The following is a 27,560-nucleotide window of genomic DNA, read 5'->3' on the forward strand; positions in this document are numbered from 1 at the left end:
CATTTATTTGTCGACTAACATCCCCATACACCAAGTTTCGATCATTTTAAACTGTGGCAATGTTTTCTTTTTAAAACAATAAATATCCTGTTTTATTACCGTAAAAATAATTGTCACATAAATATTACTTAAATAAATGCAAACTTTTTGCCACCTTTTTAAATGTATTTAAATTTATTAGATTGGGCTATGGAAATTCCACAGCAACATCTTTCATGTGTAATATATTGTTGATGAGTATTTGATGCTGACTGTACTCGATTTTGTGTTTCACTCGGCGTTGTATGTGCCGAGCGGCGCAACTGCTAGTTTTGAATATGCATGTGAAAATGTAATAACCTATACGCAAACATGAAATATTAGTGTATTATTAAATAGATCACTAGAAGGGACACCCGATATTGCCATGAATTGTATGATGACAAATTAATATTCCACACTCTCTATATTTTTATTTTCATCGAAATCGTGGAAGTCGTCCATTTTTCAATCAAATCAAGTGATTGCCTGCTCTAATGTGCACCGGAAGAAAGCTTTACATGCTCTCTCGCAGTGACTTAATACATAATACAGTGTGGTATACATTGCACTGTAGAGAACCTACTGTTGATTTATAAAATTATATAAATTTATAACGGCTTGAATTAAAGTTTAAAATGCAAAAGACAAATATCATGTTTCAATTGTGCTCTTAAAAGAAACATCCATTTCAACGCGCCCCTGTCATATAAACATATCTACTGATGATTTTATTACCTAAACTTTCTGCCTGTGCAGTAATAATGGCTTGAATGTAAGTTTAAAATGAAAAAGTCAAGTATCGTTGTCTAATTGTGTTTAAAATAGAAATATTCATTTCGAACGCGCTCCTGTCGTATCAAAGAATATACTGTTCATTTTATATGCCGGACCTTTCTGCTTTTGTGGTAATAAAACTTCTCAATTGCACTTGTGATGTTAAGGTATTAAGTTTAGTAAAAAATTGCGTGTTTTTTTATCAGATAATTTCCAGCATCGATTTCCGATACTTATCGGAGACATTCTGATACGAAACCTATCTAAGAACACATCGATAAAGTATCCTCATTGAAACCTTTTAAAAAATCGGCCAAGATAGTCCTAGACGGAAGATGGGTGACAAAACAAGGGCAGATATGAAACGCGCTAAATAAGTAGGTGTCAAATGCTATGAAAATACGACGCTGTGCATTTTTGAGGAGTGAGAGAAAAGTTGTTTTTTTTAGATCAGTCTCTCTCTATCTCTCTCTCTCTTTCTCTCTCTCTCACACACTCTCTCTCTCTCTCTGGATTCAAAAGAAAATGTAAAAATAACCTAAACTCCATGTTATCGACATTCGTCTGTCTACGTTTCAACTCATGTCTTTAGTTATTAAACTAAATAAGCAAACAATTAATTCGTCATAGAGTATTTCCTGCCTACATCTATTCTCACAAAAATCCTGAAGAACGCACCAAATGTACTTATGTCATTTCTGAATGGCAACTTTATTTAGCCTGAGTTAAAAAGACAAGACAAACGACATGATGAAAGAAGGACAATGTAGTAGGAACATTTAAATACCACCAGCCTTTGTTCCAAGGGGAGTAACTCTGCCTCATTTTATTAATTTAATTATTTACAATTACGATATTAAAAATTTTTTTCAGATTTTTAAACTAAACGAAACGTAAGTATAGTTTTTGAAGTGTATGCTTTTCAAAATTATAAGTATAAGAATTGATGAGTTTGATTGTCATAGCTAATAGATTTGAATTGTATGGTTTTCAATTCGGATCAATCTGTTTAATTATAATTGACTGAAATGATCAACCGTTTTTTAGCTTAGTTTAGTTTCGTATATACAAACATGTATAATAGTTTATAATTTGTTGATATTATTTTCATAAGTGTGTATATAAAATTTAGAATTAATATATTTACTAATTATTAAATAGAACATGTTGGTGTAAGATTCATAAATTAATTGAAATTGTTAGTACGAATTGTTGGGTGTTAGGACTTTGTTTGATAAAAATTCAAGATGGTCCAATGTAAAAATATAAAGGTAACTGTAGCTTCTCGTCCAATTTTCGGATTTTTACCATGTCAAATCACATTTTTATTCCTTTTCACGGATTGATCGTTGCTATTTCTTCTGATGGGTTAATGGCATAAAAGATCCACTGATTGATATAATAATTAAATGATTGGTTTTTGCGCTGCGAAACAGATACTGTCAAGAATTGTATAAGTTAACTAAATTAAAGGAATAAATTATAAGATGGTAAACCTCATGAATTTTGGAATATAACTTTTTGTCATTTACTCTCTCTCTCCCCCCCTCTCTCTCTCTCTATATATATATATATATGTATATATATATATATATATATATATATATATATATATATAATATAAAAGTTACAATAAGTTTACTAAGGTAATCAAAATGGTAAACTTAAAATATATTATAAACATTAAAGAGTTAATATTTACAAGTAAAATAAACTCAGCCAGATATAAAAAGCTAAATAAAACCGAAAAGTAAATAGAGCTTATAATACGAACAAATAATTAATAAAATTAAATATGTTTTTAACTCTTTTTCAAGATGTCTTTTAACATATTTTATTAATCATTTGTTCATATATATATATATATATATATATATATATATATATATATATATATATATATATATATATATAAAGAGAGGGGAGAGAGACGGACAGACAGACAGAAACAGAAAGAAGAGAAGAGGAGGCAAAGATTACTATGTGATTTGGAACATTTAGTCAGAATTTTCTTGTAGGGAAAATAGCTTTATGATAGAGTGTCCTGACAATTCTCTGTAGAGGTAGACATTAGACACTTAAGAATTAGTGTTTAGTAAGCGTCCAAGTTCTCTTTTAATCGTCCGATCTCTATCTTTAGGCATTCAAGTTATCTCCCTCACTTCCGACTGAAAATGTGTCTATATCAGCAAGGAGAAAACAACCTTAAGATTAAAAATAAAGAGAATTTTTGTATGTCTTTTACATTGAACTTTGCCATTGGTGCAGACAAAATTACGCTCGTACTGATGGCACTTTGAGATATTTTGGTAACGAAGGTCATTAAAACACGGATGAAATTTCTTAATGAGACTCTTCATCGATTTGATTATTTTTATTCGCTCGTCAATCCGCATGATCATTCGGTAGAGTGATTGTTAAAACTTTCTTTGAAGAGCAACCAGTCCAGCTTGCAAAATACACTTCCCTCTGGAAAGATATGTCAGACTGACTTTTGTGGAAGAGGAGGAAAAGAGCGAGTTTGAAAGAGAAAAGGACAGAGAGGAAGATGACGATAGAAAGAGAAAGACAAAACAATATATATATATATATATATATATATATATATATATATATATGTATATATATATATATATATATATATATATATATATATATATATATATATATATATATATATATATATATATATATATATGCTGGCTGAATACAGTCACTGCCCTTTTTTGACATGTTCATTTCTGACGCTTGGATTGTATCTTCTGTCTGTATTTGTAATAATATGTTTCATTACTGAAATGTATAATTGTTCATAAATTGGTTGACACGCAGATCTTTTTCTTTCTCTTTTTTCTTTTTCTATATACTGTCAAATTCTTAATTTCACTCTTTCTCTCTTTCTCTATTTAACTAGATCTCATTATTCTTTCCTTTTCCTTCTAGTTCTTATTCCCTTTATAATAACAATTTATATCTTTTTTCTTTTCTTCTCCATATCATATATATATATATATGTGTGTATGTGTGTGTATGTATATATATATATGTATATATGTGTGTATGTATGTATATATATGTATATATATATGTATATGTATATATATATATATATATATTCTCTCTTCTTTTTCTCTCTATTTTTTTCTCTCTATTTTCTTTCTCTATTTCTTCTCTATTCCTTTTTTTTCTCTCTCTCTTTTCAATCACTTTCTCCCCATTGTAATCTTTTAACTTTATTTAAATTGCCCCTCCCTTTTTACATTTTTTAATTAAAGTTCGTTGTTTTAAGTTTTTTAACTCCAACTTTTAAAGAGTTCCTACCTAAAATAAAAATCCATTATTCATTGAACTTTTGAATAGTCAAGTCGCTGCCTGATGATATCTGTTGTTTGATTGGAACAAGTGGCTATTTGTAGCAGCGGGATGTGAGCATGTTTATATAATAATAAACAAGTATTATCAGCTCTTTTTATTGAGCACTATCTAACAACCTCGTTGAATTCATTAGTCCATTACTTTTGAATATAAAAAAAACCCGAGTATATATATATATATATATATATATATATATATATATATATATATATATATATATATATATATACGAGGGGCGTGCAATAAGTAATGCCCCTGACCCACTTCCAGTTGTCTGATCTAGCTGAAATTTTACATGTGCAATGATTTATATCTCTACGGGTCATGTAGCAAATTACAGCTCTGAACTAATTGTGCTTTCTGTTTTACAGGTGTTTGAACTGAGTCAGGTGTGAAATGGAGCCTGTGTAATGTCGAGCAATGATCCGGTTTTTGTATTTGAAAGGACGCACGCTACAGGAGACTTTTGATGAAATGAAAGAAACTTATGGTGATAATGCCCCATCATATGACCTTGTAAAATGCCGGCATCGTGAATTCAAACATGGCCGGAAGTCTGTGAAAACAGCTCCGAGACATCGTCGCCCCCTTCTTCCATTAATGCGGCCTCTGTCCGTCAAGTTGAGCCTGCAATTTTTCTAAGGTCAGCGCATTAGTTTTCGCTAAATAGTCCAAGATGTAAAGATTGGTACAGAGTCTGTGGGAACTATCCTTCATGTCAATTTGCATATGTATAAGGTGTCTGCCAGATGTATTCCCAGGTTGCTCACACCATTTCAGAAGCGAGAACGCGTCTAGTGCTCGAGGATGAATTTGGAGATGTGCCAAGAAGATGGTTCAAAGTTTTTCAAAAGACTGATTACACAGGAGGAAACCTGGGGCCATCACTATGATCCAGAGACCAAAGCCTAGTCAATGCAGTGGAAGCACTTGGACTCACCACCTCTAAAGAAGGCAAGAGTGCAGCCCTCCGCTGGCAAGGTCATACTCACAGTCTTCTGGGACCAGGACGGAGTAGTGATGACAGATTTCCTGGCAAAGGGTACCACAATTACTGGAGCCTTTTATGCTTCACTTTTGAGCAAATTAAAGGAAGCTATCAAAATCAAGAGGCGGGACAAGATCAGCGAAGGTACCCTCCTCCTGCAGGACAGCGCTCCGGTCCACAACTCGCATGTCGCCAGATCATAAGCACAGGCGTGTGGTTATGAAATCCTTCCTACTCTCCTGACCTTGCACCCTCTTACTGTCAGCTCTTCCCAGCCATGAAGTTGTTTTTGAAAGGAAAGCGTTTCCCAGATGATGCACCCTTGATTTCTGAAGTCACGTCGTGGTTGGAGGAGCAACCTGGGGTGTTCTACAAAAATGGTCTCCAGAGCTGCATCAAACGATGGGAGAAACGCATAACACTGGGCGATTCCTATGTAGAGAAAGACTAATAACTGTGCCAATTGTCGTTGCTCTACTGCTATGGGAAGTGGGTCGGTGGCATTACATTGCACACCCCTCGTATATATATATATATATATATATATATATATATATATATATATATATATATCTATATATATATATATATAGATATATATATATATATATAGAGAGAGAGAGAGAGAGAAAGGAAGCGAGAGAGAGAGAGGGGGTGAGAGAGACAGACAGGCACACAGGCACACACAGAGACACAGAGACAGAAAGAAACAAAGAAAGAAAGAGAGTGACAGACATACAGAGAGGAGAGAAGAGGAAGAAAATTTTAATGTTATGTGTACTAACATAATCGCTTTGTAACATTGCTTCTCACTTAAATCACTAAATTCAAGTGGCGTGGAGTCTGGTCAGTGCCAGATTGGTGACCTTCTCGAAATGACCGGAAGTTACATAAGGCTGAGGACCGAGTGTATATTTCGTATTCCCTGCAAACATCCTTTCTTCGACAAAACCGGGATTTCTCGCTCAAACCAAATACCATACAATGTATTATCAGTCTAGGCATTAATATATCCTTGCACAACTCTTCACTTAAATGAACACTGTAAATATGACCCTTAATTCTGAGTAACCCCTTAAGTCTAATTGACAATGTGCTTTGTTTACGGTAAATTGAAATAAACAAAACATAATAATTACTAAAAGAATAGTGTAACGTTTTTGTTATATCCTGTAACATTATAAATCTACATTAACACACACACACACACACACACATATATATATATATATATATATATATATATATTATGTTCTCATTGTTTAATTAAAAGTGAGCTTTCTCACAATCAAAAGCGAGAATTATCGATAAGCCTCGTTAAGTTTGTCAATTTAATAAAATAAAATTTAATATTGAAAGTGAACAACTTTGCAAAGTTACCTTTTTGACATAACATTATTTTGTAAGGTGAAGGTCAAATCTTTAGGTCAAAACTTTGCTCTAAGCTTGGGTACCCGAGCGGATACGCGAGCTTACAGCAAAGGCCTCTGCAAAGCGCGGGTATCTTTGCAAGCATAATATATATATATATATATATATATATATATATATATATATATATATATATATACGGGGGACAAAAAGAAAGTCCGCACTTTTAAACTGAAAATTTAAGCTAAATGTAATGTAACTGTTTAACCAAAACTATACCTGATTTGATTGTCCTTTAATTCTTCTATAATTTTACCTGTTCATATTTTACTTTTAACTTTAATATTTTAGTGTTCACGTCAATTAAAAAAATAACTTCAAATTGAGGAGGCATAGAGAAAGTCCGTACAATGGAAAATTGTTATTTAAATGCAACGTTAGGACATTAATGCAACACAAATACAGCAGAAACACAATGAACTAGTTAATATTTACTAGCATAGCCCTTCTGCTATTTGACAGCATGTAATCATTTGGGAATACCTTGAATTAGACTGCAGCAGTACTCCGAGGAAAGGGCATCCGACTTTTCTTTAATTTTTGTCCAAAGTTCTTCCAAATTTGACATTTTATCTTTGCATAGCTGTTGCTTGATATAATGTCATACGTTTTCGATAGGATTGAGGTCTGACGATTGTGCAGGTCAATCCAAACACGGAATATGATGCTCTTCCAGGAACTTCTTGGCATTGCAAGAAGTGTGAATGGGAGCATTATCCTGCATATATATATACATACATATATATATATATATATATATATATATATATATATATATATATATAATGAAAATTTTGGTATGTTCGTATTCGATGAATTAAAAACTACAGACCCGTTTTCCTTCACATTTTGCGACAGCGTTTTTTGATTATCCAAACGCGTTTTATATATTTAAACAAAGAATTATTAAAATTTAAAAAACTTTTTTTCGGAAATGTTTTTTTTTTTCGGTAATAGTCGTCCGTTTTATCCAGCCGCAAACACTGGCGTAAGAAGAACCCAGATTCGCTGAATCCTAAAACCGAGACACGCGAAATTTATTTTTTCGTTATTGGACCACATGTGGACGATTAAAGAGAACGTAACAGATCCCATGTGTTTTTAACTGGGGCGCAGAGAATTGAAGAAAGATCGGCGATTATTATTGCAGCAAACAAAATTTTTGGGGGGTGTTTTTTCAAAAAAAGAATTGTGGGCTGCCGTATACGACGCAAATCCTAAAGCCAAATACTATGTTGAATGTGTTTCTAAATTAATTTTGGCATACTGTTTTTTAAAGAAATTTTGATAACGGCATCATGCCTTCGTTCAATTAATATTCTGAAATAATACCGTTATTATTTTTCCAGCCATACTTACCATGGTAAGGGATAGGTTTTTTGTAACTATTCTGTGTTTTCAACTAATAATTTATTAAGAAGTCATCGTGATATTTGAATTTAACTTGGATAAACAACATGGTTGGGGCGTTCAACATTGTAGCCGGTGCCTATTTGGCAATGGGGATTCGATTGGTGTACGTCAGCCGATTTATGTTTTTTACTGTAAATTGTGAAGTTTAAAGTTTTTTGTTTTTCTTTCTTGGTAAGCAAGAGTTGTTTTTATATGAGAAAATATTAACGGTTTTTTATTAAAACAATAAATTGTTGGGTGAAAGTACAGAAAAGTGTTGTTTTTTTTCCAAGAGAATTTACGGTGCATATGCATTTTGATACAACGCTGAAATAATACCGTTATTATTTTTTCAGCCATCCTCACCATAGGAAGGGAAGGCTTTTTTGTAATAATTTTGTGTTTCCAACTAACAATTTATCAAAAAAATGATATTGTGGAAATAAAATTTAACTTGGAAAAATTATTTAAAAATAGCGCGGCACCAAAAACAAAAAAAAAATAAACAAAAAATACTCCCCTTCACCCAAATACTAATTAAAACGTTTTAAGAAAAAAAAAAAACTTGATGTAGCGTTTCGACGTATTAGCAAGACTCGACTTAATCCAGTGATTGCTGGTCGAGCACAAGCCATGATTGACGGAAAGGCCTGAGGATCCGGATCAAATTCTGCAAGAGTAACATTTTTTTTTTAATTTCGTCTTTAAAAAAATAAAAATTGGAAGGGATTATTCACGATTCCTGTATGAAGAAGACATTATATATGCATTCTCTCTTTAATTTTTTTATATTACACCAAATTAAGCAAAAGCAATGCTTGCCAGGGTACAGCTAGTATATATATATATATATATATATATATATATATATATTAGGAATGAAAAAGATCAATTAAAATTATAGATGATGTTGGCGGGAGTTTTATCGAATTCTAAATAAAGGAGGAGCGTATATTGAGCTTTATATAGTTTCGATAAGTCTCCTCTAATAAAATTGAGATCACTCTTTTCTTCTAACGCAGTAAGCTATATATATATATATATATTTATATATATATATATATATATATATATATATATATATATATATATATATATTCTAGCCTGGGTGCTCGGCGTTGCTTGGGTGTTGTGATGGGTGTGTGTCGAGCACCAAAAAAAAAAAAACTAGCCGTAGGCAGGTAAGCTCGTGCCCGTATCGCGAAGGATAAAAATAACAGGGATAAAACGTGGCGTCTTTTCTGTTGCGCCCATCGCAAAACCGGAAGTGGCAAAAGTTTAAATTAAGGCTAGTCAATCGAAAAGAAAGAAGGACTTTGTAAAACATCGTCGAAAAAAAGTAGCTTCCTTGTAGAAAATGCCCAGTTGAGGGTGAAGGAATTATTTTTTTTTTAACCTTTCTTCGATATTTTTCGTCCGAAGGGTCGAGCTTCAAAACGATACTGATCACGTGAAAATCTGTCGCCTTTGTTGAAGTTTTTGTGCTTCTTGGGAGGAAGTGTAGCTTTTGAAGAGGTAGAGTTACCACTGATATGAATTTAGCAAGTTGTCAAATGCAGAAAAAGTGTATGAAATATCGGTGACACCTATACAGAACGCCGGTATACGACATAAAAAATTATTAACAAAATACAGCACAGTATATAATACACATGTATATAATGCAATAACATTATAAATAATACCGTAAGGCAAGGCAACTACCGTAACCAGGGGCCATCAAACATCGTATTTCACATTGTAACCTGAAAAAAAACAGTATCCTATGAGCAACTGTATCTCGCCCTTCTACTATATATATATATATGTGTGTGTGTGTGTGTGTGTGTGTGTGTGTGCGTGTGTGTGTGTGTGTGTGAAAGTGTCTGTCTGCTTTTTTTTGTTTTGTTTTTACCTCAGTCGAAGTCATCAAAAATCAAGGGGGCCCACTACCTGAGGTTAACACTTGAACTCTATATGAGATACATAGATATTCGAATGTTCCATTAAAGTTCTTACTTTCTAAAACACTGAGTTAGTAATGAAATTGAGAACATAATTTTCCTCTCCCCAATTAACGAGTTCCATACGTTGTAGTATATCTTTCATTTTGGTCCCTCGGTCTTACTTGATTCCAAGACAAGAATTTATCAAGTTTGGTGGAGTATCCAGCTTCATGCTATTACTTGAGGTAAGATCACTTTTAGAAGGTGCGCCATTTCTCGTAAAAGCTAATATGAGTTGGCTGTAGAGAGGAGATCTTATTTGGGCTGCGAATACTATGTGATTTTAATATTTGGTCAGGGTTTACTTTTAGATAAAAGTATCCTCATGCCAGGTTGATCTGACAAACCCTTGTACAGAGAGACCTTAGCCACTCGAGGATAGTGTCTAGTAGGCATTCAAGTTCTCTCCAGGCATTCAAGTGGCTACCTGTGTGTGTGCGCGCGTGTGTGTGTGTGTGTGTGTGTGTGTGTGTGTGTGTGTGTGTCCGTCCATTTCCCTACACAATAACTCTGTAAATTTCAAGTCTACAGGCTCGAAATTTGATATACAGGATACTGGGATTTTTGAAAATCGTTCTAATCGGTTTTCGGCCAGAAATTTGGCTGTTAAGAGGTCAGAGTTCAACGATTTGACCTTTGAGAATTCTGCCAAACTCCCCCGACAATTTTGGATCAAAAGACTTGAAATTTAAGAGACAGTTTCCTTGGACGTGGATCTTAATAACTTGATTTGAGCCCAAAACAATAAATGTTAAGGGGTCAGAATAGGAGTCAAATTTAAATTTTAACCGCTTCGGTCTCTACCAATTTCTGGTCTAAACATTTGACATTTTTCAGAGATAGGGCAAGCTTTTTAATCGGTTTGGGTCGAAAATTTTAGTTACCAATATATAAATGTATGTATGTATGTATGTATGTATGTATGTATATTGGCATGTCTGCCTAAAATTTTCGACAGAGGCGACGGATTTTTACTTGATCAGTATTGTTTTTAATGTCGACCTATCAGACAACAAATATCGAAAACTTAGCTAAAATCATTATTATCCTCCTACTTAGCTGGGCACTTTTCTACAGGGGGGTCGCTTTTTTCGCCGATATTTTCGAAAGTCATTCTCTCCTTTCGATTGTATAGCCTTAATTAAAACCTACGTCAATTCCGATTTGGCGGTGGTCGTAACAGCAAAGACGTCACGTTTTTTCACGTTCTTTTCCTCTTTCGAGGTACGGGTTCGAGCCTGCCTTCCTACTACCATTTTGTTTTGTTTTTGTTTTGTTTTTTTTTTGCTCAACACACAACTCCAAACACCTGGGCAACACCGGGCTGAAATGCTAGTATATATATATATATATATATATATATATATATATATATATATATATATATATATATATATATATATATATATATATATATATAAAATTTATTTTAAACAGTAATCTACGGACATGCGTGTTTCGGGCCCATACTCCTCTTCAGCGTTGCTAGACTCTATCCAGGATCCGAAACCCGAACCTTATATATTACAGTCCGGTGTCTAATCATCAAGTGAAATTGTCTGTGTGTGTGTAACATTTTTAAATTTCAGTCTCCAGTCTCCAGATTTGATATAAAGGATATTGAAATTTAGGAAAATCTTTTTAATTGGTTTTCGGCCAAAATTTGGCTGTCTAGGGATTAAAGTTAAACAATTTGATCTTTTAAAACTCTACCGCACTCCTTCGCCTATTCTGGGTCTAAACATTTGAAATTTTGGATGTAGGTTTCATGGACATAGATCAAACTTTGTAGCTTAGATTGGGCCCAAAACAATAAATGTAAAGGGGTCAAAATTACATAAAAATTAGGTAAGAATTAACTCAAAATTAAGTCAAAATTTGGTTAAAATTCGGTCAAAATTCGGTCAAAATTGGGACTACAGTTTTAAAAAATTGACGTCTGAGCCAATTTTTCGTCTAAACATTTGAAATTTACATAAAGTGAGTCAGACATGGGGCAAGCTTTTTAATCGGGTTTTGGCCGAGAGTTTGGTTACTAAGGGCTCAAGTATTTGACATTTGCGGTCTTGAGCAAACTATTCAGCTGGGTTTGGGTCAAACTTTTGAAATTTTACATAAAGGGTATTCTGACATGCAAGCTTTTTAATAAGTTTTTTGGCGAACATTTGTCTGCAAGAGGTTAAAGTTGAAAGAGTCGACTTTTGCAGACTCTACCAAACTCGTCCGCCAATTTTGGATATAAACACTTGGAATTTTACGTGTAGGTTACCGGGACATTAGTCAAACGTTTTAATATATATATATATATATATATATATATATATATATATATATATATATATATATATATATTATTTATTTATATTATTGGCTCTCATGGAGCTTTCACACAAGTCAACAAACGATCTGATTGGAAACCTGTGGTATTCTCTGCAAGCTGAGTGACAGCAAGTCCCCCCAGACGTCCAGCCCTCTCCACCTCCTTCGATAGCATTTGCAAATGAATTTGTATCATCGCAACAGCCGCTTACCATTGATTTCTCGCTGGTAGTGGTCATTGGTTTATACTGGAATTTGAGTGGCACTCAGCCTCACCAAGGTCCCAGTTCTCTTTGCGCTTGTCCAGCCGAGGTCTGGTTGGCGCTCGCTCCTCGGTCTTTCAGTCCTTATTGACCCTTCTCGGCCCTTTGGTATCATGTTTTTTTTGGGGGGGGGATCGATCATGAAACAATGGGGGGAATGCATGATGGGGGGTGTAGAACTTTTAAATATGCAGTTTCGGTGTTCTTCATTCCCTGTAACGCTTATTCGTTATATTGTCTTGTATTATTCTCCGCATTTAAGGTTTTTCCTTATTATTTCAGTCGTTTTCATTATCGTTAGTCGTTGTACTTTTGCAGTTATTCCTTTGATTCCAATTTCTGACATTCTTTTTTCGAAGTTTTTCGGGGTTGTTCCTAGTGCTCCTACTATTATCGGTACTATTTGGACTTTCTTCATCATCCAAATCCCTTTTAACTCTCTGGCTATCTCTGTGTATTTGCTTCGTTTCTCCTTTTCTTTCATACTCACCCTGTGATCAGCTGGGACTGCAAAGTCCACGATTTGACAGGATTTTTATTTCTTGTTAATTATTAAGATATATGGTCTTCTTGCTTGGATGGGGTTTGTCCGTCTGTATGTCCATGTCTCATAGGATTTTGTGGTTCTCGTTTTCGAGTGCTGTTGCACGTGTATGCTTGTACCATTTGTCTGTCCGCTCAAAATGCTGTCGTTTACACAATTCCCAGTGTATCACCCTCCCCACTTGGTCATGTCTGTTTTTGTATTCCTTTTGGGCAAGTTTTCTGCATTCGCTTACTATATGGTTTATCGTTTCGTCTCTTTGTCCACAGAGTCTGCATTTGCTGCTTTCTTGTGTTTTATCGATCCTTGCTTTGATATGGTTGGTTCTTATCGAGTCATCTTGTGCTGCATTTATTAGAGATTCAGTTTCTCGGTTTATATGTCCTTTTCGCATCCATGTCCAGATATTTTCGTTATTCTCATTTTTGTCATTCTTATGAATCTTCCGTGGAGTTGTTTCTCTTCTTACTTATCTTTTCTCGCTTTGTCGTTTGTCTCTCTGTTTTCTGCTTTGTTTTTTTTTTCAGTGTCTCTCGCTGCTATAATTATTTTTTCAGTGTTTTGCATTATGTATTTTTATAGTTCATTTTTCGTGTCCTTCACACAGTCTTTCCTTTTCACGTAGAGTCTGTCAATATCTTCCTTTGGGTGTAGTGCATTATGCATGGTCATGAGTTTCCTGGTTTTCTGGTCGAGTTGTCTCAGTTCTTCTTTTGTCCACCCTATAAACGGCCCAGAGTATCTTACTAGGTATACTGCCCATGTATTAATATCTTTTATTAGGTTTCTACTATATAATTTAGTTTCCATGAGTTTTCTTGTTCTCCTGAGGTATTCCTTTCCAACTTTGTCTTTCATTTCTGTTGCTCTGATGGTGTCCGCTTCCAGAATTACCAAGTATTTATAGTCGTATTGTTCCCCTAGTGCCCTCATTTCTGTTTGGTTGGGTAGTTCCATGCCTTCTGTCGTTTCCAGTTTCCCCTTTCCTATAACTAGTTATGCGCACTTTTCCATTCCAAATTCCATTTGGATATCTTGGCTGAAGATCCTGGTAGTGTTAATTAGTGTCTCTAGCTCCTTTTCGGTCCTTGCAAAAAGTTTCAGATCGTCCATGTACATTAGGTGGTTCATTTTTTCCTCTGTATTGGATAACTTGTATCCGGCTTGGCACTTTCTCAGAATACTGTTCAAGGGCATCATGGCTATGATGAACAGCAGTGGTGATAGCGAGTTCCCTTGGAAGATGCCTCTTTGTATGTTAATTTCTGTTATGTGTTGTCCATCAGCCGTCAATTCCAGTCTCCATGTTTTCATTGCATTTTCTATTACGCTGATGATTCTGCAAGGTATTTTATACATTTTTAGGCATTCTATTATTCATGCTTGGGGATCCTGTCGTACGCTTTTTTGTAGTCGATCCATGCCATTGCTAAATTCTTTCTCCTCCTTTTGACCTCCTTTAGGATCTTTTGATCTATATATAACAGGTCATTTTTCCTTTTTTTTTCCTTTTCGGCATCCTTTCTGCTTCTCGGGGATGAGTCCACGGTTATTATGGAAGTAGCAGATTTGTTCCCTCAGTTGTGCTGTCAGTATCTTCCACATAGTTGGTAAGCATGTGATTGGCCTATAGTTGCTAAGGGCGGTTCATTTCTCCGTGTCCTTCAGTAGAAGTGTGGTTCTACCTTTTGTCATCCAGTCTGGTACGCTTGATTCCTGTATCCATCTTGTCAGGTTTTGGGCTAGCCTTTCGTGTAAGGTTGTGAATTTTTTTAATTTATATTATTATTATTATTATTATTATTATTATTGTTGCTGTTGTTGTTGTAGCCCTATGTACTGTTCATAACTTTATGTGCATATGCAAATATATATATATATATATACATATATATATATATATATAACTACTTCATATAATCACATAAATTAATATACGAAAGTATAAATTTATGCGTGAATTTTAAGTATTTACTTCAACAGTGCTCAATACGTAGGTAGCTCTAGGTAATAAGTTATAAAATATATATGGCGATTTAGCTATAAAGGATATTCCGCGTTTCATCCACGCTAAGCCTGATAAATCCTAGGGTGGATGAAACGCGGAATATTCCCTGTAGCTTAATCGCCATATATATTTTTATAACTTACTATATATATATATATATATATATATATATATATATATATATATATATAGAGAGAGAGAGAGAGAGAGAGAGAGAGAGAGAGATAGAGATAGATAGATAGATAGATAGATAGATATAGGTATATATGTGGCGATAGTCTATTAGATTTCGTTTATGTCTACTTTTTGTTTATCGATGTAGTATGGATGTACAACTCTCCAGGGAAATACACGTATATGACCAGGTAAGTCTTTACAGAAGTTACCATCGGTGTGGCAAATGCTGCGGACATCTAAAAATATACAAAAATTTAAGCCACCTCTTGCCAGTACTTATTCTTTCAGGATATGAATTTATTGGTGCTCCAATAAACCAATTCAGTAACATAGCAAATTGCAAAGTTTCAGCCAATGTCGTTAATCACACAGCCAAGGTCACTATCCGATGATTTATAGATATTTGGTCTGATGATTATACATGCTGAATAAGATCATAGCCGAAACATGCATGCTTATGTATAATTAAGCACTATTTTAAAACACAATAGTTTTAAAGGACTAACTACTATTAATACACCCTACAAACACGATATACCCAACTTATTTATCAATCTGTATACTTATATATATATATAGAGAGAGAGAGAGAGAGAGAAAGAGAGAGAGAGAAGAGCGAGCATTGACCATTGAATAAAAATAGATAATTAGTATCCCGTGAAGCATTGTGTTGGGTTTTCAGACAGCTCGCAGAATTACATTCCACTAAAACCATTTGGGCAAAAAAGACTGTGAGTGATGGAATTGTTTTTTAAGAGAAAGAGCGGTTTACGGGTCGTAGCACAAAGATTACATGGCAGATATACATATATATATATATATATATATATATATATATATATATATATATATACGCGCGCGCGCGCGCGTGTGTGTGTGTGTGTGTGTGTGTGTGTGTGTGTGTGTGTGTGTGTGTGTGTACGAAGAAAAAGAATTGAAAACAAAAGTAAAAACACATGTCAGAATTACAGTGCAGGAATATATATATATATATATATATATATATATATATATATATATATATATATACATGTGTGAGTGAATGCGTGTTTATGTATGCATGTATGTATGTATGTATTTATGTATAAAGAAAGAAAAAGAGTGAAAAGCAACGGAAAAAGGGGGAAAAAATTAAATAAGTAAATTGTCTAATGGAATTCCGGTAGAGAATTCCACTTCCTGGCGGAAGAGAATTCCACTTCCTTACAGAAGAGAAAGAAAGAACCATTCAAATAATGCGTTTAATGCTAGAAATATCTTTTTTTTCAAATCTATTGCTTATTACTGTGAGAATTAATAAATGCTGTAGAAAGAAAGAGTAATTAAATATTTTTTCGTTAAATAAAAGAATAAGTGCCTCTTAGTGAAAAGCAAAATCACTTTTTTAGTCTTCTCCCTAAAAAAATTCATATTGCCTCTTGAAATGTAAGGTGCTTCTATTGGGAATCGTATCTAATACGGGACTGTGGGGGAGTTGAGAAGAGAGTTGTTTATTCACATTACATTTAAAATTGTGCAGAAAGTACAGACAAGAAACGATGTTGGAATACCAATGCCTAACAGTCCGAAAAAATTATCATCATAGCGTTTCTCTCAATCTGGAGGTCAATCGTCAACTTACGCATTTCGCATGCATTATGGTTAAACGACCGATTCCAATATTGTTTGGATGTAATCGGCCATTTTTCTAATTTTTCGTATGCGGGATTTTTTTTTCTTTTGTTTGATCCAAATAATCGGAATAAACAATTAAGAAATAATTTATATTTAATTTTTCTTTCTTTGATTTTACAACTAATATCCGTATTTCTTTATAAGAATTTATAATATTTAACTTTTTATTTTTCTGTATGAGAACTAAACTTTTTATTTATTTACGAATCTTAGTGATTTAGGCGTACAGTCTATAATATTTATTCTGCCACTTACTTCGTTATTGAATTTGTTTTCGTATTTTATGCTTACTTGAGTACAAAAAAGGTCATTGCAACCCATTCTCTTCACCACTGGTGACTATGCACACACCTGTAAGGGAGACCTATCGACAAACTTTCTTTAGAGAAGACAAATATCGCCTTTTGAATTTACTTAGTAGCCTTTATTTTGTTTTATTTAAGTGCTCGTGTTTGTACTATATGTTCATGTTCTTTATGTATGTGATATGTGTGATGGTGCATTATGTCTCCTACCTACGTGAGAGGTAAACACTATCCTCGTCACAGAACCGCAGTTAAAACAATTCTGGGCTTAGTTTTGCCACAAATACACAACATAAAATATGTAACTCACAAATAATACGGAACGATCTGGGTGTCGTAAAAGGCAGGTGCTCCCTCACAAGATCTAAAAGAACTAAAACTAAATTGACGGAATAAACACGGATGCAATGTCACTAATAAGATACTCTGGCCCGTTTATAAGCTGGACCAGAGAGGGCCTAAGGAATTTCGACCAGAAGACCAGGAAACTCATGACGATGCTCAATGCACTACATTCAAAGGATAATAATGAACTACTCTTTGTGAAAAGAAAAAACGGGTAAAAGGGCTGGTTTGTATAGAATATTTTGTAAATACCACAGAAACCAACTCTTATATTTTGGTTTCTTTGATTTTATCCAATTTCACGATTTCTGAATAAATATATTCTTCTTCTACAACTTTTTTTTTATTTCCACATTCAAAAGTTTTATTCCAACATATTCTGTTTTTCAATTTAAGGGCACCACACATTTTATAACCGACTTTTATGTCATTACTGAACATAGGAATAGTCGTCACAAACATACTTAACTGATCTCAATTCTTTGCACACAACCTTAACTCGTCAATAAAACATAATTTACCCGATATTCTTTGTTTCTCAACTCAGACCACGCATTTACGTTTCGCAAAATGAATGGGAAAAGTAGCATACTCAAAACAAACAAAAATGGCGAAAGCTGTTCCCCTGAATAAATCTCGCTTTTTACATGAATTTCTCCATTTTATGTCAATGGCACCTTCTATGTGTTGATACTTCTGTCTAAGAAATATCGCACATTCATCACATTTCAAAATCCGGTTATGTCAGTCAGATTATATGCTTTACGGCGATCATTCCATGGCATGGATAGATTTGTGAGTCTTCTCTTACAATCTCGAGTATTGTCTTATTAATAAACAACTAGCGGGACCTGTGGAAATTCCACAGGGGACTCATTCATGTGTACTATATTGATGTTGGCATTCTGTAGATCTTCACCGTAAATAGAGACGCTCTGATAATATTGTGCCTATTTTATTTATTAAACTGAAAATTTATTTAACCAAGCTGGCAGATACGCCCGCCGTAGCCAGGTCGTAAAGTACGCTAAAATATGATATTTTAATTCTTGCAGATTTCATATATATTATTACAGAGTTAGTTTTCTATCGATTCTTTTATATTATAAAGTTGCGATTTCAAAAATGAAAAATATATCTATATGAATCCGGTGATCAGCTTGAATCGAAACCGAACCTCAACTTATATAACTAAAGGGAACTAAAGGAACTAAATTATATATATATATATATATATATATATATATATATATATATATATATATATATATATATATATAACTTTAGTTCCTTCAGCTGTAATCGAAACCGGAACCAAAACGTATGAGAAAAAAAAAAGTATTTATAAAAAAATAGACTACTAAAGCGCCATCAGCTAAAATCGAAACCAAAACCGAAACCAAGACTTATGAAGAATTTTTGATAATTTTTTTTTAAATAGATTATTGAAGTGACATAAGCCAACGCTTATGAGGAATATTGGTATTTTTATTAAATAGATGACTTAAGTGTATCAGCTATAATCAAAACAGAAACCAAAATCATGAAAAATTCTTGGTATGATTATTTATGATAAGAAATGGAAGCAATAACAATTAAACGACCCGGATGTAAGCGTGATACAGAAAATCACACACATGCTATCGCATTAATATTTAGAAGATCGTCTTTTTTATTCTCTACTACCTTGTCTACTTTTGATACTCAGATAAGATGTTCTGTTTTTGCAAGATATGATTAAATCTCATCTGCCAAATATTGTTAAAAGTTTCGATGTCAATGGTAGGCAGGTGATGAGAAGGTACTTATTGACCTCTGTGTCCTTTGATGTATTTCGAAGACCACTGTTCATCCATGTGTGTTTCATTCAGATATTACATCTGTCAATATTCCGTCAATTAAAGCTGCAGTCGTTTTAAGTAAGTCGGTAAGGTTTTATAACTAATATCCCTGGACACCATCATGTCTGGGAACAGTCCAATTTGAAATTTCCTTACATTGTTTATAAACTTACTCGTCCGTTACTTGTTGTCATCCTGGAGTTGCCTCTTCTCTCCAAGAGTCAAATCATTTAGCCGACAAACATACCCGTTATATTCCTTTCGAACACCTACAAACTGTGAACTCTTTTTGATCTTCTTCTTCTTCTTCTTCTTCTTCTAATATGAAATCATAAAATTACATTAAGGAATATTAGCAGAAAACTTTCATCTTCTGATCTTATGATCTTGTTGATACCAACCGCCGGAACGGAACGATAAAGTCGTAAATGTGTAACACTTTTTTAATAGTAATTTCTTATTTGTGTGCATGTTTTTGTGCATGTTTTAGAATTGCTAAAAAGCATTAGTGTTAAAAAGATGATATGGTAATTCATAGGCTAATTAGATTGTGGACTTAATCAACATACAACACCCGTAAAAGTCGAAATCCCATTTCCTTAACCTAGAGATAAAGTAATCAATATAATCAGTATAATGACAATAATAATATTTATTTATTATTTTTATGTCTTCTCTCGTTCCCCATCTTTTCGCTTTCCTTCACTCTCTGGCATCTAAAGGGAAAGGTAATCTGTTTGGTAATCATTTTTATTGATTTGAAGGTGCTAAGCAAAGGATTTTTCCCCGTCAAAATGTTATAATTAAATCATCTTTTGAGACAAGTTATTGTACTGATTCATAGAATTTACTCTTCGGGCGTTTTTCTATTTCTGTCAATATCTGTATATATATATATATATATATATATATATATATATATATATATATATATATATATATATATATATATATACTATAATAATGAGCAAATGCCTACAGACACTAGTATTTCATCCTTTCGTGGATAATTAACTGCGAGAAATACTGTTTAAATTTAAACATTTATTCTTAAATATATTTAACGTCTGTCATAGTGATCTAATCATTATATGATGATGTGCGCATGCGAGCTAAATTGACCGACTTTTTTTCAACAAAAAGTGCTCAGCGGTAAGAAATGAGTTTCTTAAAGGGATTGACATAATTATTTACGATAATAATTATGAAATACCTACAGACCCGAGTGTTTTATCCTTTCGGAAATTATCAGTTCAGGGAGTCACGATTAACACCGGTTGATAGATTTGAACACGGCAACAAAAGTCATCTCTGACATCATTAGAAAGGACCCAAACAAATATATATATATATATATATATATATATATATATATATATATATATATATATATATGCGGAAGTTTCTCGAGAGCCCTTTCGGCTATCGTCAGGAGAAAATCGATAGCAAACAAAATAATATTGTGTCGAAAAATAAAGAGTTCTAATGGGGAACTTATTAAATGTGCCAAAAGTACGGGGATACTAAAATGAATTTATTAACGTTTAAAAACGATGAAAATATTGGCACAACGAGGGAGGAAGAAAAAAAAAGCGGGAGAAAAGATTCAAAGTTCCCCAAAGAGAAACAATGGATTTGATGTTTCTTTTTGCCGGCACAAAGAAGGTTGACGCACCGCGATAGAGACAGACTCCAAAATCTTTAAATGGTTTTTGGAGTCCGCTCTATGTAGCACCTCAAACCAATCTATTTTATATCTTTCGGCACAGCACGGGTTGTCAACCAAATGCTGGCCAATAGCAGAGTCCAAGGCTGCAGAAGGTGGGAGACCACCAGACCCTATCCTCCCTTGTCTGATCTTCGATGGGACATGCTTGTTTACACGAGTCAAAAGGTGCAAGGATGATCGCCCAACATAACCAGCATCGCACTGGCATTTGAATTGATATACAATATTACTATTTTGGATGTAAGGCAAACTATCCTTGCGGAAAGACGGAAAAGCAGGTCTCGTAGTATATACCAAACGCAAGGACACAGAAAAAAAGCAGTCGTAAATACTTCTGTGAATCTGTTTGGAAAGTCTATTACTCTTTTCCACAATCCACGGTAATTTTAAATAAACCGGGCATTTCAAGGGTCCAAACATTTTAGGGGATTTAAAATCTGCAACCTTTTTTGAAAATACAGTCATCAATAAGGTCAACAGTATAACCATTATTGATGAATATCTCCCTGATCTTATTGAGTTCGGCGTCTAATCTGTTAGGCGAACAAATCATGAGGGATCTATATACCAAAGTATTAATTAGGCCGACCTTACGTGATTTTGGTACAAAGGACAACCAGTTCACATATAGGCCAGTAAATGTCGGTTTTCTATAAATTGTAGTGAGAAAGCCCCCCCTTGAGCGTTCAACAAGAACATCCAAGAAAGGAAGCGAATTGTCAGTCTCACTTTCCATAGTGAACTTAAGAGCCCCATGTAAGGAATTCAACCTATTAAAAAATATCGACGCTTCACTTTGCGATGGAAACATAGCAAAAGTGTCGTCAACATATCTGAAATATGCAGTGGGTTTAGTTGTAGAATTAAACATAACGGATTCATAGTACCCGACGAAAATATCCGCTAAAGTTGGGGCCAACAGACTCCCCATTGAAACCCCGTCGACCTGACAGTACATAATATCACAAAAACTATATATATATATATATATATATATATATATATATATATATATATATATACTAGCTGTACCCGGCCACGCGTTTCTGTGGCTCAGTTTGTTATAATGGAACACATTCCTCAAGAAAAAAAGCATTTTGTTCGTTTATTTACTTTTATTATTTTTTGCAATTTTTTTAATCAAGAAAAGTTGTTATTTTTCCCCAAAAAAAAGATTACATTTTTACCATAAATTGTTAGGTGAACGTTTTTTTTTCGGGAACACCAGCACTTTTTTTAAAAGAAATTTGGCAGTAAACGTTTCTCTTTGAAAACGGAATTTTTATTATAAAAAGAACAGATGAATGCTTTACATGAACACTGTAAATAGTTATGTGAGAATAGAAAAAGATTTGATTCTTTTTTCCAGAGAATGTAGAAATTATTTTTATTTTTTTAACGGATGTTCAGAAAATAAACAGAAAAATACTTCCATCATTAATTATGCAAAAAATAAATAATATGTTGATTTAGTGTTTCAACATTATGCTTATAAATTACGATAAAACTTGCTGAGTATGCGCTGTTTTACGGTTGTTGTAAAATTGGAACGGAAACTTAAATTTCGCTTCGTTTTAATCGTTCTTAATTTCTTAATTGTTCCCCCAAACAATCAAAACAGTAACATTCAACAATTGTACTTTATGTATATAAAACACAACAAATTAAAAAAAAAAAAAAAAGTTAATAACGAAAGGGAAATAATACCATTTTTAAACAAAAAAGTTAGTTTGGTATATCTTTTTGTTATTTTTTACGTAAGACAAGCTTACCATTGACATTGGAAATGTCGAAATTTATAGGTTGTCGGGTACGATTACAACGAATAAACACTCCAATTTAGTAGATGTATAAGAATTTTTATAGGAATTTTTGACACCCCTATCACGAAACTGCGAATAAATAAAAAAATCTCGTAATTTCTCTTTTAAAAGTGGGTTGTTTATTTTCTTTATGGATTATACTTCCAAAATAAACTATTAAAGTTGTTTTAAAAGTAATAGAACTTTTTTTTTTAAAAAACAGTAATAAATTTTACGAACTCAATATTTTTCAATTTTTAAACTTTAAAAATCTCTCAAAATTTTTCTATTGATTCTATTTTTACGATATTTTCAGGGTCAATGTGAAATTGTATGCTCTTTCCAATGAATCGAATATAATATTTTAGACAAACGTTTTATTTTAAATTCACGCCACCCCATTTTCAAGTGTCTATTAAAAAGTAAATAATTAATTTACCCACCAAAGTTTTATATATCACAAATTGAAGAGAAAAGGTCAATATATATTCAAATTTAAAACAAAAAAAGTAGTGTTTTTTAGAAATTTACCTGTAAAGTTCGAAGTTTAAAACCTTTTTTTTTAAATCACGTTGTTTGTTTTTTCTTTTGTTTTGTTTCTATAAAACATTAGTCCTTCCTCTTTTGATTAAAAAAATTAGGGCATGAATTACATTTTTCGAGTAGTTATAAGCTTGGAAAGACAGGGGGTCAAATAATTCACGCCTCCCATTATTAAATGTCTATTAAAAAGTAAATAATTTACTCACCAAAATGTTATATATCACAAATTGAAGAGTAAAGGTCAATAAATAATATATTCAAATTTAAAACAAAAAAAGTAGTGTTCTTTTAGAAATTTACCTTTAAAGCCCGAAGTTTTAAACCTTTAAAAAAACACGTTTGTTTTTTCTGTTTTTTTTTTTCATGAAACCCTCGTCTTTGCTCCTTTAATTGGAAAAAAATTAGGGCTTAAATTACATTTTTCGAGGAGTTATAAGCTGTGCAAGACGGGGCTGAATTATTCATTATTTTTCACGAAATTTCTGACACACTTACCAATCTACCCATGTTAAGAATGACATTCGGAATAGACACGCCTAACCTTGCTAGCATACCCGAAAAGCTATAAAAGTTGACGCGTTGAATGTGAACGATGAGTTGGACGTAATGTAAAAATGTACCGAATTTAAAAGGGAACGAAATTCAAATTTCCGTTCCATTTTTACAACAACCGTAAAGCAGAGCATTCTATGCAAATTTTACCTTACTTACTGTATTAATGCTATTTTTTCAGCAAAAGAAATATTTAGGCTTGGCTATAAATTCCTAAACTCATTTCACCCTAAATAATTTAGGTGACTGAAATAGGAATCTAATTGAATCTTTAATTTACTGAATTGTATGCGAGAAATTCATTTTTCTCCGAGTTGTATCGAATTCATTAATACGGACTTTAGGGGCTTTTTTTCGGAAAGTTACTGTAAAAATTATTTTTTATTGTTACAAATTACGATGCTTTATTTATATTAAAAAAGCAAAACTAAATTCTTGCGTTTTTTATTTACTACTGAAACCCATAACTTTAGTAAAGGTATTTTTTGTTCAAACAAAATAAAACATTTTTCCTAATGGTTAAGTAAAAATAATTAGTTCATTATATTTTGCGATCATTATTTGATAAATACTGCAATTTTCATCAAAATTGGTTAATTTCCTGACTTTTGGTGAATTTTTAAGTAAAGGGAGGGGTCAAAATGTTTATACACTTTGAGCGTCGGCATTCATTTTGTCTGTACCTACCATTTTTTATGAATACTCGATAGGAAAGCGACCACGTGTGGTTAATTTAAATTAAATTTCAATCACATTATCAATAATCATGTGATTAAACCCATTGAAAACTTACCGATATTGTAAACCCATTCTGTTTACATTAAGCCTGTAGGGTAGAGACTAAAATATCCGTTCAGTGATGCAGTGTTGGCAACTGAGATTAAAAAAAAACCGCGAGATCAGGATAAAAAATGTCCAGAAAATCGTAGATTTTTAACTTTTATCATCTAAAATTTTCAAAAGTCGCTAATCCCCCCAACTCCATATTTTAACTTCCTACCATAACAAAATTATAAATATAGTATATTCAATATGTAAAATGTTCCGTGTTTTCTCACTATATGTTTCTGGAATTATATTGAAGCGGTTAGCTCCCCAGAAGGCTTACATATTTTATCAGCTAGTTTTACCTGTTTTTTTCAGAGAGGGCATTTTTTTGCAGGAAACAAATCATAAGCTCACACTTTTTATAATAGAAGTTAAATTGAAATATACTGCAAATTAAACATCACAATAATGGTGCCAGATATTTTGAAATTAGAAAAATAAAAAAACAAAAAACTTTGTTTTAGCATGTTAAAAGTATTTAGGTTGGTAGATAATTAAATTCCACTGTATTGGTATAAGTTTTTTTGTTTTTGCTGTTGTATCTTGCTTTTTACAATTTTCGACTAAATACTTCTAAATTAAGCGGGGTTGCTTAGATCGTATTTTAAACTAAACTTCGGAGGTTGGAATGCCCTCCCAACTTAAATGTACTTATAAACATCGATTTTATAGCGAGATTTAAGAATGGTTAGCCGAAAAAAAGGTGAAAAACAAAACAAATAATCAATAAATAATTGTTACCAAAGGCAATAAATGCTACTTTCTTTTACTTACATGAATGAGTTTATTATATTTTTAAAAGTACTTTTAAGGGCTTTTCTTTATTTTTTAATCAAAAATTGCGGGCGTGTGGGTGCCAAATATCTCCAGATTTTCTAGAATTCCCCGCTAAATTGCAAGCAAATCTCCAGATCTAGCAGGAAAATCGCTAAATTGGAAACGCTGGTCACGTGACAGGAAGCGGTAATAAATAATTGTCCCTAAATGAAAAAAATTGCGTATCGGTACAAAGAAAACCACCTATTTATCATAGAAAATTTAAGTATAATGTTATAATTAAAAAGAAATATATGAAAACACACATGGATATAGTAAACATATTATAGCAAAACGTGGAAGCCATCCGTCCAATGTTTTTTAGACTATTAATTGTGAACGAACCAAGAGTTACATTTATATATATATATATATATATATATATATATATATATATATATATATATATATATATATATATATGGGGGGTTAGGTGTAGGGTTAGGGTTAGGGTTAGGGTTATATATATATATATATATATATATATATATATATATATATGGGGGGTGTACTGAGATTCGAACCGTGTAATCATTGAGTCAGTTATGTATACTCACATTAATGAGTCATTTTAGAACTAAACGCTTGTCTCTGGATATAAATATATAATTATTACATAGAAACATGTTACATTTTTATGCAAGGACAAAACTGCATCGTCTTAATAAAAATTCATTAGTGTGACTTGACTCCATAATCAAATGAAGAACGTAAAGATTCAGTCAAGACTGACTGTTATAATAAAACATACGGACATGATGAGGAGATTATATTAAATTATGTTTGTAATTTATTTTACTTGGACATTGTATTAGTTTTATTATTCGGACGACTGTTTGCAGAGTACTTGATTAGTACGAAAAATACAAGCATATATACTTATTACATTATATACGCATTATAGAAGATCAGAACAACATCTGTACCGTCAGTTTAAAATCGATGAATGGGAAAACAGCACGTGCTCATCGTTTAACTTTCCTCAGTCTCCGCTGTGTGCAAAGCAACTGGACACAAACAAAGATAAGGAGAATTTGCCAAAGGCGGTTGATTTTTGTTTCTCCTATGTTGGGCTTGAAAACATCGGTACACATGATTTTTTTGTTCTTTAATATATATATATATATATATATATATATATATATATATATATATATATAATATTTTTTTACCATAATGATTAAATACTTACAGACACTAGTGTTTAATCCTTTCGGGAATCTTCAGTGCAGGGTGTCACGATTAACATCAGTCGATAGATTCGAACTCGGCAACACGAGCTATCTCTGGATCGATTATCAAAACCGTATCCGTTCGGCTACCATTAACCGCGTGAAATAACGTTGAATTTAAACATTTTAAATTTGAATATTCTTTACGTCAGTCGGACAGTGATCTAATCGTTATACGATGATCTACGCATATATATATATAAATATATATATATATATATATATATATATATGTTTACGAATATATATATATATATATATGTTTACGAATATATATATATATATATTATTGTTGATTCATTTATTTTTATTAGCGATTCTGTTGTATTTTTTCTGCTTCCTGAGCGTTTTTAGGGCAGTTATCTGCCCTTTGTTTACATTCTAGCCATCCCCATTTGGAACGTATTATTTGTATACGTTAATTTTGTATTTATTACACATTTGAATTTTTTTTAAATTCAAATATCTATTAAATATTTTACGTGTATAAATGATACCCATACACATACATGTTTTAAAGTATCACTTGTTTCAGCTTGACTAAACTTTTTGATGAGGATCGAACTCGTCATCGCCCGATAAATAGCCTATTGTTTTATGCACGATAAAATATTTA

This window comes from Euprymna scolopes, chromosome 39 (genome assembly GCF_053919585.1).
Source record: "Euprymna scolopes isolate OS-2025 chromosome 39, ASM5391958v1, whole genome shotgun sequence".
Classification (NCBI taxonomy): Eukaryota; Metazoa; Mollusca; class Cephalopoda; order Sepiida; family Sepiolidae; genus Euprymna; species Euprymna scolopes.